The sequence below is a fragment of the Notamacropus eugenii genome, chromosome 2 (genome assembly GCF_028372415.1).
Source record: "Notamacropus eugenii isolate mMacEug1 chromosome 2, mMacEug1.pri_v2, whole genome shotgun sequence".
In the NCBI taxonomy this organism is placed as follows: domain Eukaryota; kingdom Metazoa; phylum Chordata; class Mammalia; order Diprotodontia; family Macropodidae; genus Notamacropus; species Notamacropus eugenii.
Window position 1 is genome coordinate 339,880,104 of NC_092873.1, and position 16,726 is coordinate 339,896,829.

General features: G+C 40.2%; 1 protein-coding gene across 2 annotated transcripts in view; it reads left to right on the top strand.

Moving 5' to 3' along the window:
• The first annotated feature begins 9,547 nt into the window (after positions 1-9,547).
• The window catches only part of DNAI2 (dynein axonemal intermediate chain 2), a 69,886-nt gene continuing 62,707 nt past the window's right edge, over positions 9,548-16,726 (top strand). The window contains exon 1 of one of the 2 annotated variants that reach the window (XR_011975075.1): positions 9,548-9,639. The gene's annotated coding sequence lies outside the window, so the exon portion shown is untranslated. The remainder of the gene's footprint in view (positions 9,640-16,726) is intronic. The other variant, XM_072645581.1, reaches the window with a different exon arrangement.

The window sequence follows — 16,726 nt, forward strand, 5'->3', positions numbered from 1 at the left end:
GCAGATAGATATAGATAGACGATAGATGCAGATAGATATAGATAGATGATAGATGCAGATAGATATAGATAGATAAGATAGATAGATGATAGATATAATTAGATAGATGATAGATGGATGATAGACAGATATAGATAGATGATTGAGAGATAGATTGCCAGGCCTAGAGGCCTGAGGGCTACCCGAGTCTTCTTACCTTACCTCTCGCAGGTCTTCGGCTGGCCAAACCGGATAGTTGTATGAGAGAAGAGACCTCCCAGAGTCGAACAAGGGTTAAGCTTTTATTCAGGGTCCTGGTTACAAGTGCAGGGGGAACTCTTCCTTAGGAGGGAGCGAGGAATCTCCCAAGGAGGCAAAGATCTTACAATAAGAGATTGGAAGTAGAAGTGTAAGTGGGGAGAGAGGGGGAGGGAAGAGCGAAGAGGGAGGAGAGGCCTTCTGTCGGTCAGGGCCCCTCCCGAGCTAAGAGTGCTTTCAGGCTTTGCTGATCCTAATTAAGCTCTCCAGCCGCATAGTTTGCACCTGAATACGTGCCTGTTAGATAACAATAGGTGTGCCCAGATCTGGGACAATCTCGAGGGCGGGGAGAGCTCTCTCCCATCACGTTTCTCACGGGAAGAGGCGGAAATACACGAGATTGCTCGGTCTCACTCCTCAATTCCCTGGTGTTTATGGGGGGCCTCGTGAGAACTCTAAGATTTAGAAGTTCCCACCTTTACCCGCCCGAGACTGTCCACATGGAATTGAGCTTCCATCCCCAGCAATAGATGATAGATAGAGATAGATAAATGGATAGATAAGAGATAGACAAAAAGATCTAGATATAGAAACATATTTAGATATAAAATAAATTGGAGATAATCTCAGGGAGAAGGCATTGGCATTTATCAAGACTGAGACAAGCTTCTTACAGAAGGTTGAATTTTAGTTAAAATTCAAAGGGAAATTAGGGGTTAGAGGAGCAACCAGCATATATTCAGAATGGGCCACTCATTAACCCTGCCTTCTGCTCTTCCCTATTCATGGTAAAAGTGGGATGGATCATTTCCTATCCTTTGGATATGGCCAATGTAGGAAATTATTTTACTTTAATTATACATGTTTGGAGTGGAATGTTTTTCTTTCTTGATTGGGGGAGGGAGAGAAAAAGTAGATTTGTGTTGATTGAAAACATTAATTTAAGCAAAAAGGTGACTTTTCTGACCTCTTCTTCCTAGAAACCTCTAAAGTCAAATTCAGAAGATATCAATGAATTGGTGAGCTCTGGACCAGAATCCATTCTCTATTCCAAAGTCTGACATCTCTAGCAATGCTCTCCAGGTGAGATTCTAAGAGGCCAGAGTCACAGAAGTGCAATGGTTATGGAAGATACCTAAAACCCTCCCCTTCCCATCAAAAATCTTGTAGCCTAGTTAGAAAGATAAAGTATATTTTATTTTATATCATAGCTTTATAGAAACATTTGCATATATATACATGCATATATATGTATTCACACACATATATACATATATATGCACATAAAAGTTCTAAGCAAAATGGAGTGAGTGAGGTGAAAAATGATGAAATCAAGGAAGGCTTTATGGTGAATACTGTAAGCATTCCTCCTGTATAATCACTCAGTGTGGTTTTAAAATTGGTGGGGAGGCCCAGGGAGGTCTCCCAAATACTGATGTATTACTGTTATTTAGTCGTTTTTCAGTTGTGTCCAACTTTTCGTGGCCCCATTTGGGGTTTTCTTGGCAAAGATACTAGAGTGGTTTGTCATTTTCTTCTTCAGCTCATTTTACAGATGAGAAAATTGAAGCTAACAGAGTTAAGTGACTTGCCCAAGGTCACACAGCTATATTTGAACTCAGGAAGGTGAGTCATCCTTACTTCAGGCCCAGCACTCTCTCCATTGTGTCACTTACCTCCCCAGCTTACCACTCTCCTCAGCTGACTGCCATGTGAAACCAAAGAAGCAACTTCAAATAGCTAGAAATGAATTCCTCATTAAATGCAGACCCCAGCAAAATAGCAATCTAAAAATCTACTTTTAGTTAATTAGGGTTTGACATAACAGTCACTCCTTCATCTGGATTTCAGCAGGAACCTAAGCTTTGCCAAATGCTTTTTCATTTCTGGTCTCATTTTCACTAGATCCTCCAGAGCTGACCTAATTATATATGGCACCATGTGTCTTCCTGTAGTGTCAGGAACAAGCTGCTGGTAAGTTGTAGCTGCTTTCATGGAAAATGGAAATATTCTGTGTCCTCATGGAGCCCCAACTGCTCAGAAGTTGAAGCTGATTGAGCCATCCTATGTAGTTAACTACAAAATAGATTAGATTCTCAAGTGGATAAAAGATATATCGGAGATGACAGAGACCAGAGTATTCTTCTATACCCACTTCCCTTACAATCCTCTGTAGCCTGTGAGTTAGGTAGATGGATGATATCTAGTGGCTTACAGTGGGCAAGAGTGGGATGAACACTTTCTCTTGCCCATTGCTGAAGCCATGCCTGACTTCATCAATATGGTGGACCAGGTAACCTAGGTTAGGGTGTGTGGTATAGGGTTGCTGGCTTTATCAATATTGGGGGGATTTTCCCCCTCTATTCTGTACCTGATATTAGTGAAAAACATTTTGCTTTCATCTGAATAGGAGTCCAGTATACCTTCATTATTCTTTTCCAGGGCTACAGGAATTCTAGCTCATCCTATCCCATTCTGGTGGGCAGAGACCTAAAATTGCCTTCCTTTCCTGAAAGCATTAGTACCCCTACTCTATGGTCAACAGATCAGGCTGGATGAGGCTATGGTGGATGAGGTCCTAGACTGGATAGCGGTCTATATGAGGGGCATCTATCCTAAGAAAATACATGATCCATCCAGTTCAGTCAAGTTTTGGGGATAGGGAGCTAGAGGGAATGGGGAGAACCCAGATCGCTCCAGAATCTGTAATAAATTGCGAACACTCATTTTTGCCTAATCTAAAAAGGAAGCGTAGAGGTTTACTAGATTGCTTAGGTTTTAGAGAACCCATATTCCCCACATTGGTCTCCTGATGACCACCCCCACCCCCACCTTTTATCAAATCATTCTCAAATCTATCTTCTTTGATTGGGGCCTAGAACAGTATATGGCTCTAAAGACGTAAAGTGGACTGGCCAGCCATCTTCCTCTATAGGCCCTTGTGACCCGGTTTTTGAAGGTTTCTGTTTATAAAAAACTGAGTAGAGCCTTTGGAAGACACCTAGTAGGGTGGTCAGACCAAATAAATGTTAGGTTTCTGGAACTGCAAACTCCTCAATCTAGCCACTTGCTATACTTTATTTTTGAGGCAATCAAGGTTAAGTGACTTGCCCAGGGTCACATAATTAGTAAATGTCTGAGGCTGGATTTGAACTCAGGACCCCCTGACTCCAGGACCAGTGCTCTATCCATCGTACCTTCTCCCACTATACTACTTTTGAAAAGTCCATTACTAGATCTTTAGTAGCATTGAGCTATTGAACAGATCACACAGGGTCATGAGTTAACCTTCATTCACCATGGTCTATTATGAGTTAGTGACACAAGATGAATTCTTTAATAAGATGTCACATGAGGCTCCTACAATTAATAGAAATGATAAATTAAAAATTACATCCTTCTAGTTTCCATAGGTATCAGTGCCATTCATGAATAGGTTGTAAATCTGCCAAGGACTGAGGCCTCCAGGCCAAGCACTGACACCCTGCCCCTTCAAGTGGGTTTCCCCCATGAAGATCTGACTCCTGAGAAATATCATTTTGCCTGAGTTATGGGTGTGTCTACTTGCTACAAGAGAGATATATGAAATTGTAGGTCAGTGGCCATTAATCTGGTAAAAGGAATTACCCAAATTGAAAGTGAAAGAGAAGTGGTACCATAGCAGGTTATATGAGAAAACCTTGAGGGATGGGTTGAATTCCTGGTAACTGGCCATGAGTCTAGCCATGTGGTATAGCACCTGGCTAGAACAGGATTAGACAATCAGAGGCTCTCCCCTTTGTGTTCAGGATCACTGGAAAAATTTTGCTAATGCTTCCTACTGAAAACAGTTGCTTATGAAATATGCCAGCACCCAGCAGAGACACCATATTGGATTACACAACAAGGTTGGAGCCATTATGACAAGGGCAGTGGTTGGGGAGTGGGTCCATTGTCAATCTGGACATGAGAACTGTGATGCCATGTTGTGCTGGGTGGGGGCACCAACTCAGATGATAAATAGGAAAAAAAAGATGAATGGGGTTTTCTCTTTCAGCATTCCTCTTTCCCCATCACCAGAATATATTTGAAGGAAACTGTGTTGAAACTGAAACTAGCCTTGTGTACTCAAATCTGAAGAAGGGAATAGGGGAAAACAGTTTATAACTAAAATCAGGACTAATAGAAGTCTGTTTTGAAAAGAATGTTTTTCTTGACTCATAACTGATAGCCATCTGGATATACAGTACATTCTATGAGTCACTTGGTTCCTAAGTGATTTCCCTCCCATCCAACTTCTGTTGGCATCCTTAGATCAGAGAAGATGATGGGAAAGGAGTTGTAGTAGAGTGGGATGACTGGGGCAGCAGCAGTCCCATTGGGTTTTGTTTTGGAGTGAGTTAGATCAATTTAATAAGCATTTAGTAAGCATTTACCATGTGCATGGTGCAGTGGATAGAGTGCTGGGCCTGGAGTCAGGAAGGTTCCTCTTTTTGTGTTCAAATCCAGCTTCAGATACTTAATAGCTGTGTGATCCTGAGCAAGTCACTTAATTCTGTTTGCCTCAGTTTCCTCATCTGTAAAATGATCTGGAGAAGAAAACGGAAAACTACTCCAGTATCTTTGCTAAGAAAAACAAAATGGGGTAATGAAGAGTTGGACATGACTGAAATGATTGAATAACTAAAGATATATGGAGGATAAATCTGTCCTCCACAACGGGGAAGGGCAAATGACATATCTGATGTGCAGAGGGTGAAAAAAAATTTCATATGTTTGGGTTGAGGAAGGGTATAAGTTTTTTTATGCCATTTTGCTGTTCAAAAACTTTTAACGATTCCCTATTGCTTCATAGTGACCCACATGGTACTTTTCAAAACACCTTCCTCAGGGAAGAATTTATGACCAAACAAGATACAGAGAGCATTCTGAAATGTAAAATAGATCATTTTGATTAAATTAAAAAGTTTTGCAGAAACGAAATTAATGCAACCAGGATTAGAAGAAAAGCAGAAAGCTGGAAAGCAATCTTTATAGCAAGTGTCTCTGATAAAGGCCTCGTTTCTCAAATATAGACAACTGAGTCAAATGTATAAGAATATAAGCCATTTCCCAATTGATAAATGGTCAAAGATTATGAACAGGCAGTTTTCAGTTAAAGAAATCAAAGCTATGTATGAGCAGATGAAGAAGTGCTCTAAATAATTTTTGATTAGAGAGATGCAAATTGAAACAACTCTGAGGTACTACCTCTCACCTATCAGGTTGACTAATATGAGAAACAAAGAAAATTATTCATGTTGGAGGGTATGTGGGAAAACTGGGTTCCTAATGCACTGTTGGTAGAGCTGTCAACTGATCCAACCATTATGGAAGACAATTTGGAACTATGTCCAAAGAGCAACCAAATGGTGCATACTTTTGATCTGGCAATAAGTCTGTATCCCAAAGAGATCACAAAAAAGTGGAAAGGACCTACACATAAAAAAATATTTATAGCAGCTCTTTTTGTGGTGGTAAAAAATTGGAAATTGAGGGAATACCCATAAATTGAGGAATGGCTGAACAACTTTTGGTATATACATGTAATGGGATACTATTGTGCAGTAAGAAATGATAAGCAAGCAGATTTCAGAAAAACCTAGAAAGACTTGTATGAACTGAAGTGAAACAAGATGAACAGAATGAGGAAAACACTGTACACAGTAATATCAACATTGTAAGATGATCAACTATGAATGACTTCGCTCTTCTCAGCAATACAATGATCCAAGACAATTACAAAAGACTCATGATGGAAAATGCTATCCACATCCAGATAAAGAACTGATGACTCAGTGTAGACCAAGGCATACTATGTTCACTTACTTTATTTTTGTGTGTATGTGATTTTTTTTCCTTTTGGTCTGTTTCTTCTTTCACAATTGTGACTAACACGGAAATATGTTTTACAGGTTTGCGCGCGCGCACACACACACACACACACACACACACACACATATATATAAAACTTATATTAAATTGCTTGCCATCTTCCGAAGAGGGGAGGAAAAGAAGAGAGGGAGAAAAATTTGGAACTCAAAATCTTGTAAAAATGAATGCTAAAAATTTTCTTCACATATAATTGTAAAAAATAAAATACTATTAAAAAACACCTCCCTCACAGCGACTTTGTGAGATTGATAATAATAATAAATGACATTTATATAGGACTTAAAGTTTTACATACTATTATTATTACCATTTTACAGATGAAAAAACTGAGTCTCAGAGAGATTCAATAACTTGCATATGGTAGTAGAGCTATTATATGTCAGAGGTGGGATTCAATCCCAGGTTTCTTTTGAATGCAAGTCCAATATATCACACTCTCTCTACAGGGGAGGAAGCTCCAACTCCAAGAATTTAAGTGACAAGGCCTTGGCCAAAGGACTGGTAAAGAGGCTCAGAACTGGGATTTAACAAAGCACTCAGACTCCAAGTCTGATGCTCTCTCTCCACTTGTTGAAGAAAATAAATTGTTACTCTATGTTGCATTTTAGGGGATTTTCTTTATTGTTGTTGGTCAGTTGTTTCAGTCATGTTCAAGTCTTTTTGACCCCATTTGGTGTTTTCCTGTCAAAGATACTGGCATGGTTTGCCATTTCCTTCCCCAACTAATTTTACAGATGAGATAACTGGGGCAGAATTAAGTAACTTGCCCAGGATCATACATCTAGTGAGGGTCTGAGGCCAAATTTGAACTCGTGTATTCTTGACTCTAAATTTGATGATCTATCCACTGTTCCACTTAGCTGCCCTTGATGTATTAGAAATGATTTACTAATTAATCAATCAATTACTTGGAACATTGTTGACCATCATGGATTTTCTTTTTCTAGCCAAGAATCTCATCTTAAAAGGGAAGACGAGGGGTTTATAGAGCTTTCTAAGAGGCTTCTAGAGAATTCTAAGCAATTTCCTCAAGATTACAAGGATAATAAAGTTACAGTCCAGGAATGGAGTTCATTTCTCTAACAGGAAAGAAAAACAAATCAAAAATATATTTGTGGTGTTAAATCATGACAAATCAGTAACATTTAACCTTCAAGGACTCCAAGATGAGAGAAAGGCATTAGAAATGATGGAGATCCAGAGAACTGTAAAATTATTAGAACTAGAGGTCTTTTGATTACCCAGTCAGCCTAATGCTTACCAGGTGCCAGCAATGTGCTAAGGCTGTTCATACAAAAAAAGACCCGAAAAAGTTAGTTCTTTCTCTAAAAGAGCTTACATTCTAAGTAGAGAAGACATGTAAATGAAAGTACATTCAAGCTAAATACAGTGGACTATTGTTAGAATACTCTAGTTCAACCTAGTCATTTCAGCTATAGAATAAAACCTTTTCATTCTACTTTGCCTGTAAATTTGAGTCTTGAATATTCTGACTTTTCACACTGTACAGATCCAGTACTGTAAACTTGTTATCCTCGTATTCAGTGTCCTTCATATTCAGTCAGTATTTTCCACAATCAGACCCCAACACATCTTTTCAAATTTATAGCTCACCCAATTCAGTTCAATAAACCTGTATTAAATACCTATTACGTGTCAGGCTAAGTGGCAAAGTGGATAGAGCACTGGGCCTGGAGTCAGGAAGACTCCTCTTTCATGAGTTCAAATCCAGCCTCAGACACTTACTAGTTTAGGACCCTGGGCAACTCGCTTCACCCTTTGCCTCAGTTTCCTCAGCTGTAAAATGATGGAGAGAAGGAAATGGCAAACCACTACAGTATCTGCGCCAAAAACTCCAGATGGGATCATGAAGAGTCAGACATGACTGAGCAACAGGAAAAACATGCCAGCCAACGTGCTAAATGTTTCCTACTTACTGTCCAGGAAACATCCTTTGTCTATTCCTACCTTCCCTTACTCATGTCTTTCTCCTCCATCTTTCCCCCATCCAAGGCCTATCCATCCTCCAAAATCCCAACTTCAAAGATCTTTTGTGTGTGTGTTTGTCCTTCGTTGCTGAAGACCATGCCATAAGAGTACATGACTTGTACTTGACTTTGTTTTGAGTGAGGGAGGGCTGTGCAGGTCACCAGCCTCACTTATCCTCCAGAGCTATCTGGGTCCTGTGACCTGATATTCATTAGTATGACTGGAGATGACCCAGGATGAGGCAATTGGGGTTAAATGACTTGCCCAAGTTCACATAGCTAGTGAGTGTCGGTGGTGCAGTAGGTAGAGCACCAGTGCAGGAGTCAGGAGGATCTGCATTCAAATGTCACTTCAGACCCCACACTCACTAAAGATCTTTTCCTTCTTCCCTGACCTACTAGCCCATAGAACTGCTCCTGAGATTTACACCCACTTACCCAATTAGACTTTTAAATTCCTTGAGGGAAACAGCCCCTTTATATCTTTGAATATTGCATAGAATTTAGAGCTGAAAGACACTTAGAGCTCATCTAGTCCAACTGCTTCATATAGATGAGGAATACAGGGCTTTACAGAGTTGAAATGAAATATCAGAACAAATATTTTAACCCAGGCTCTTTGATCCAAGTTTAACATCTTTAAACTGTAAATAACTCCTTGGTGAAAGACAGTGGGAACCATACTGGGAATCAAGAGAGTTTGGTTCAAGTTCTGCTTCTGATGCCTAGTAGTGATGTGACCTTGGACAAATCCAGTCACCTGCCTCAATCTCCTTGTTTGTAAAATGGGTACATTGATATCATACTACTTACTTTCAAATGTTCCAAAGATTTAAGTGCTTTTCAAACTTCAAAGTCCTATAGCAAATACTAGACCCTTAACAAGTATCTGAGGAAAAATAACACCATAGGGATAGGATACTGGACCGGGAGGTTTCACGTCCCGCCTGACACCAGCTGAGTAACCTTGGGCAGGTTACCTCTCTGTACCGCATTTATAGCTTCTGTAAAATGAGAAATTGATTCCGTGGATTCACAAGTCTCTTCTAGCTCTAAATCTATGGTCTTATTTGTGGAATTGTTTGCTAATCTCTCTGTTAACCAAAGAAGCTACTCCCGGAGTTCCCTTGAAGCGGAAATGCCACAACAAACCCACTCCCCACTATTCTCCTCCTTTCAACACTCCCTCCACCCTCCACTTTGAGGATTGTTTTCGTTTAACTTTTCTTCATAACCCTAGAGCTAACCACAGCGTCTGGCACATAGTAGGCGTTTAATGAATGTATGCTTGTTGACTGAATGACTACAAGTCAACCCAGCCAACTCACGAAGCAACTTGAAGGGGGGGGGGGGCGCCACGTGACCTCTGGGGCTCCTCTTTCTTTCTGCTGGCCCCGGCCGGGGTTGCTAGGCAACGTGTAAACTCTGCAACTTGGAACCGTTTGAGAAGCCCTTAGGATCCCCGACCGTCTAGTCCCCCGGACCTAGTCTCCACCGGCGGGTAAGCGGAGGGAGGCGGGGGAGGACTGGAGGGGACGTCGAGCGGGTCTGTGCTTGAGGATCACTAATTGTTGTAATAAATTAAGAGCGCTGCAATAAATTCAGCATCAGGTATGGAGGAGAGGGGAGAGGGATTGGAAGGGCTCTGTCTGGGACTCTTCACCTGGACAGAAAAAGTGCGAGATTTGGACGTACCGGCTCCTGCCCCCTCAAGCTACCTAGCCCTCTCCTTTGTATCAATTTCCCTAAGCACAGGTTCATTTCTTTTCTATTAGTTGGCAAATCCTATCCTTTCTATCTCCCTCAGACCTGGAAATAAATAGGGACGAGTGAGATGCATACCGCATACCTGGAGAGTATTCTTAGAGGAGAAGGCTCTTCTAGCAGGTAGGGAGTGGGGAACAGGAGAGGAGCCGTATGGAAGGCGGCATCCAGGCTCTCTTGAAGGAAGTTTGGGATTGATTTTTAAAAGCGGAGGGAATAAGTAAAGCCTTCCAAGACTGAGGGACAGCCAGCGCAAAGACTGGGATGGTGGAGGGTCCCAAAAGATGGGAGATGGAGTGCCCAGTGGGAGGCCAGGATGTAAAGAGTGTGAAATGCCAAAAGGAAAACTTTCTACATTTTCCCTTCCATCTTCACCTGGCATGAGACACATTTAGTCACTTCCTAGTCGACCCCATCCACATCTCTCTCCTCCACATTTCTGATGTCTCCAGCACAGATCAACTAGTATGTTGCTGGCTTTTCCAGGTAAAAATTGCTCGTTCCTCTTGTCTGCTGTTTCCTAAACAAAGAAGGAAAATTTCCTCTGATACAGCAACAGGTGGGCTTGAGGGGCGGGTAAGCCCTGATGTGGAGCAGTCTCGTCGTCTCTCACCCCACTCTTTAGTTAGCGGGAAATTCCTGTCCCTTCCTATCTCCAGAAGAACTCTCCCACCCTAGTACAAGTCATCTCTTCTCAACCAGAATATTTTTCTAAAATAGTATTTTATTTTTCTTCTCAATTACATGTCAAGACAATTTTTAGCATTCTTTTTTACAAGATTTTGAGTTCCAAAGTTTTCTCCCTCCCTTCCCCTCCCCTCTTCTGAAAAATGATAGGCAAGTTGATATAGGTTATATATATTTATATATATGTATATACACATACATATATGTATACATGTGTGTATACATATGTATATATGCATATATGCACGATCATATAAATCATTTTCATAGTAGTCACAGTTGTAAAAGAAGAAATAGATCAAATGAATTAAAAACCAAGAAAAAGGATAAAGTAAGTAAAAACAGATTCTTCAATCTGCATTGAGTCCATTCTTCATCTGGATGTGGATAGCATTTTCCTTCCTGAATTCTATGTACTTGTCTTGGATCATTGTGTTGCTGACAAGAGTTGAGTCATTCATAACTGATCATCACACAATGTTGCTGATACTGTGTACAGTGTTTTCCTGGTTCTACTCATTTCACTTTGCATCATTTGGTACAAATCTTTCCAAGTTTTTCTGAAACCTTCCTTTTCATCATGTCTTATGCACAATAGTATTCCATTACATTCCTATACCACAACTTGTTCAGCCATTCCCCAATTGATGGACTTCCCCTCAATTTTCCAATATTTTGCCACCACAAAAAGGGCTACTATAAATATTTTTGCACAAGTAGATCCTTTCCCCTTTTTAGTGATCTCTTTGGGATGTAGACCTATCAACCAGACTATTTTCAACAGCCAAGTGACTCAGCCAAGGAGACTGTGGAGTAGTTAGGCAAGCAGAAGGAAAACCAAAGCTTGACAGATTTTTGCCCCTCTGTGCTATCTGACAGGTCGTAAAGTCCTCCAAGGCTGGGAAAATGTCGATCTTTCTTTCAGGACCTTAGCCCCGGGCATTGTGTCTGCAAGTCAGGAATCTCACCCTTAGGCATTTACTTCTGAGAAGTGAAACAGACTGTGACCTCCCCATTTAGGAGGCTGACCAGCAGGTTTGTGAGAATGGGGCTAATCTGAGCCCATGAATGTAAGCAAACTAGACCTTAACTTGGGCAGTCTGGGGCACTGTCATGCTTAGATTTTAAATGTCCTCTCTGTCTCCTTTCTGAGAAGGGCACAATGTGGCTGTTGTCAGACATTATTATCGTTGGCCTGGGAAACTTTAAGTTATAAAACAGATGCTTTAAAAACAGTATCTCTGCAAAAGAAATTTTTGTCCTAAAAGTAACTTTGTTCTGTTTTGCCTTCTGATATCCATAGAAGCCGTCGACTCTCAGAATAATTGTCTCAGAAGGGGAGTCCTGTGAACACACATGTTCCTTCTGTAATGGCCAACCACCCACCATCTTGAGATCCTAAAGGACAGGGAATGTGTGCTATGTTGCAATATCATTTTATTTATTTTTAAAGAATTGATGTCACTGTAGCAAAAGAAAGAAGGAAATAATTTTGACATTAATTTTCATATATCCTTGGCTGTCTCTTAGTGAAATAATGTGATAATTGGGGATAGGTTGCTGCACTCAGAGTTAGGAAAATCTGGTTTTGGATTTTACTGCAAATACTGCACAAGTCACTTAACTATGCAAGTCAGCCTTAGTTTCCTCATTTGTAAAATAGAGAAAATAAATAGCACCTTTCTTACAGGAATGTTTCTTGGATCAAACTGGAAATATATTTAATGTGCTTTGCAGACCTTAAATTGATGTTTAAATGCTCTGAACCACAGCTTACTCAGCTGTAAAATGGGAATACTAATAGTGCCTATCTTTCAGGGTTTTCATGAGAATAAGATCCTAGATTTAAAGCTGGAGTGAACCTCTTTTGTTGTGTCATTTCAGTTGTGTCCAACTCTTCATGACCCCATTTGAAGTTTTCTTGGTAGATACTGGAATGGTTTGCCATTTCCTTCTCTAGCTCACATTAAAGTTCAGAGAAATTAAATGATTTGTCCATTCAGTTAATAAACGTATATGAAGTTCCAGCTATGTGCCACGAACTGTCCTAAGTTCTACAGAAACAAACAAAAACAAAAGACATCTCCTGCCCTGAAAGGAGCTCCCAGTCTAATGCAGGGAAACAAGCCTAATGGGAGAGACAACATGCAAACTACTATGTATTAAAAACCTATAATAATTGGAGATTATCACCAGAAGCAGCATTAAGAGCAGCTGGGTGGCACAGTGGATAAAGAACTAGACTTGGAGTTGGAATAACCTAACTTCCTAGTTGTGTGACCCTGGCCAAGTCATTTAACCTTATTTGTCTCAGTTCCTCATCCAGCATCTTTGTCAAGAAAAATCCCAAAATAGAGTCACAGGAAGTCACAAACAGCTGAAATGACTCAACACACACACACACACACACACACACACACACACACACACACACACACACACACACACACACACACACACACACAAGATGAGCTGGAGAAGGAAATGGCACACCACTCCAGTATCTTAAGAAAATCCCAAATGGGATCAGGAAGAGTCACACTGAAACAATTGAACAAAAGCATTAAGGGGGATCAGGGAAGGCTTCCTGTAGAAGGTGGGATTTTAGTTGGAATCTGAAGGAAGTCAAGGAGGCAGAAATGAAGAAGGACAGTATTCCAGGCATGGCCAATGAAAATGCCCATTCAGGAGATGGGGTGTCAGTGAGAGAATGGCAAGGCCAATGTCACTGGATCTCAGAGTATGGGGGTGTATAAGAAGGAGAAAATAAAATAAGACTGAAAAAATGTGGGGCTGAAGGGGAGCTTAGGAAGGACTGTGTACACCAGAATGAGGATTTTATCTCTGACCTTGAAGGTGACAGGGAACCGCTGGTGTTTACTGAGGTGGGGAGAAGGGGGAGGTAACATGGTCAGACCTCTGCTTTAAGAAGATCAGTTTGACAGCTCAATGGAAGATGAACTAGATTATGGGGATGGTTGTGGCTAGGAGACCCACCAGCAAGCTGTTGTAAAAATCCAGGTGTGAGGTAACAAGATCTTCACTAGAGTGGTGGCTGTGTCAGAGGAGAGAGAGGACGTATTAAGAGATGTTTCAAAGGTTAATTGATAGACTTTGGCAACAGGTTAGATATTGGCAGAGACAATGAAAGAGGGTGAGACCTCAAGAATACCCCACATCACGAAGCTAGTAGGTGTCTGAGGCAGGCTTTGAACCTCTCTTCCTGACTCCAATCCATTATACTCTGATGTCTGTCAGATCAAATGGAATAATGTGTGTAAAACATTTTCTAACTGTCCACTTTTATTATTACCTATATATAAGATAAGATCTGTGATCTCTTCAGTATGGGAATTCCCTCTACCAAGCCACATGACCATCAGGTTTTTAAGTGATGGACCTACACACACCTGCTCAGGAGAATTAAGCTCTTGACCACACAGTTAGTCTGTGTTGGGAGGTTCAAATGCTTTGAACCCAGGCCTTCCTCACTCCAACTCTGATATTCTATCCACTATTTCATTAACATTTAAAACAAATGAAAATTACCTGTAATTGTGGTGCAACTAGGTGGCCCAGTGGACTGACGCTTTGAGTTAGGAGGACCTGAGTTCAAGTTCAACCTCAGATGTTGACTGGCTGTGTGACCCTAGGCAAGTTACTTAACCCCAATTGCTTAAAAAAAAAAAAAGAAAAGAATATCCTGCAATTGGTGTTTCCTTCATTCTGGATCCATTGCTGCTTCTCCAAAATATGAGGCTTCAAATACAGGAATTCTGGTTCTAGGTCTGCCGCATGTGATTGTGTGACCTTAATAAGGTCCTTTATCCTCCTCATTTTGTAAAGTAAGTTTGGACTTCTTTAACTTTATTATTTATAATAAATGTTACGTATTTATTTATTGGATTTACTTATTTAAGGTCTTTTGCATTTCTGAAAAACTGTGATTTGTGAGTAGCGTGGTAATTTCAGCAGCTTTGGCTAACAGCTGGATGACTCCAGTCACTTAATCGATTTGTGTCTTGATTTCTTCATCTGTGAAATGGGGATTTGAACAGCACGCAGGTGGTAACCTTAGACCCCGAGTCAGAAAGACCTAACTTCACCCTGGGCAAGCAATTATCTCCGTCTACCTCCATTTCCTGATCTATAAAATAGCAGTAATAATAGCTCCTGCTTTCTAAAGTTGTCTAGAGGATACAATGAGATAATGTTTGTAAAATGCTTTGCAAACCTTAAAGTGCTATATAAATGCAACCTATAGCAAAAATGATTATTATTAAATGATAATTTATCATATTTGTTCATTATATATAATTATTAATCATTCATTATTATATTTTATATAATGTAATATATAACGTATTTATATAATATATTATATAGTATATTACACATATATTGTATTTTAGTATGTGTAATATTATATTAATAATAATTAAAATAATATTTATTTATTATACACAATATATCATATTATATATTAAATAACATTTGCATTTGCGAAACAAAGCACTACATAGATGTTATTATCACCATCAAGGTATCCTCTTGCTTCCTCCTACCGACCCCCCAGTTTCCCCTGCAGATATTCTAACTCATTTTCTAGCACCTTCCCTGTGTTGATATTTCTAATTGATCATTTCTAGCTCCATGAGGGCTCATGGTCTTTTGTGTTTCTTTGTATTCCCAGCACTTAGCACAGTGTCTGGTGCATAGTTGGTGCTTAATAAATGTTTACTAACTGACTGGCTCACCATCATATCCCTGACAGTGGCCCAGGGATTCAGGAGCTAATATCAATCAGATGAGTTTTCTGGGCCTATGGCTACCCAAGTCCTCGGCTCATTGCCCACTTCCTCACTGAAGAACAGAGGGTTCCAACCAGGCAAGGAGGTGAGTCATCACCTCCAATTCATATGGCCTCTTCAAAGCCACTGTTCCCAGGTTTAGCTGGAATAATGAATATTATAGACTATATAGGTGATCCCAGAACAAAATCCTCCTTTATTTTCCCAATGGACAGTGATTTCTCTCATATCTGACCTCCGAGTTCTTTATATGCCTCTTACTAGAAATACTGAAGTTTGTGTTCTGGGGAAGCATATTAATCACTTATATATGGTTTACTATAGGAAAAACATTTCCCTACTCAAAAAACCTTTTCAAACTTGTATCCTTTGGAAGGTGGGCTAAGTCAGGAACACAAGGTCTTTCTTATGGAAATGGATTAAGGGTGGAAAGCAAATTTCATTCCAGTCTGGTTCAGATCCTTGCCTTCCCCATCCCCTGAAGAAAGTACCCTTCACTGTTCAGTAAAGACTGAGATATTGATCGGCTGAGAAGAGACAACCTTGTTGTCCTTGAGAGGAATGGCAAGGAAGGAATTGAGTGGTGATCTGTCCTGGAATGTTAAGACAAAACTGTATTTTGATGTACTTCTCCTTGTTTAAGATTCCTATAAATGTTTTCTCAAATCAGTTTGGGGTGGAGGGGTGTGTGTGTGTGTGTGTGTGTGTGTGTGTGTGTGTGTGTGTGTGTGTGTGTGTGTGTGTGTGTGTGATGCCAATTTGCATATTTCTTCCTCTAAACTAGAAATGCTTGGATATTAGAGTAATGTTAAATTAAATCAAAATTGTTTCTTGTAAACTTGTTCCTGAGGGGCAGAGGGCAGCATTAATATTTTTCAACAGCTTCTAATATGCATTCTATTTGTCTGAGTTCATGTTTTCTCTCCCCTCCCTACTTGATTCTAAGTACTTTTGGAGGATCTCCTTTATTCTATATCTATATATCTTCCCCATGACCTGACACAGTGGATTGCGCATATTGTTTAGCTGTTTTCAGTCATGGCCAACTCTTAATGACCCCTCTTTGGCTTTTCTTGGGAAAGATACTGGAGAGCTTTGCCATTTCCTTCTCCAGTACATTTTACCAATGGAGAAACTGAGGCAAACAGTATTAAGTAATTTACCCAGGGTCACACAATTAGTAAGTGTCCGAGGCTGAATTTGAATTCATGAAGATAAGTTTTCCTGACTCTGGGCACAGCACTCTATCCATTGTGCCATCCAACTGCTCTGAATCATACATAGTATGCACTTAATTCATGTTTGTTGAATGTGTACCACTATAAC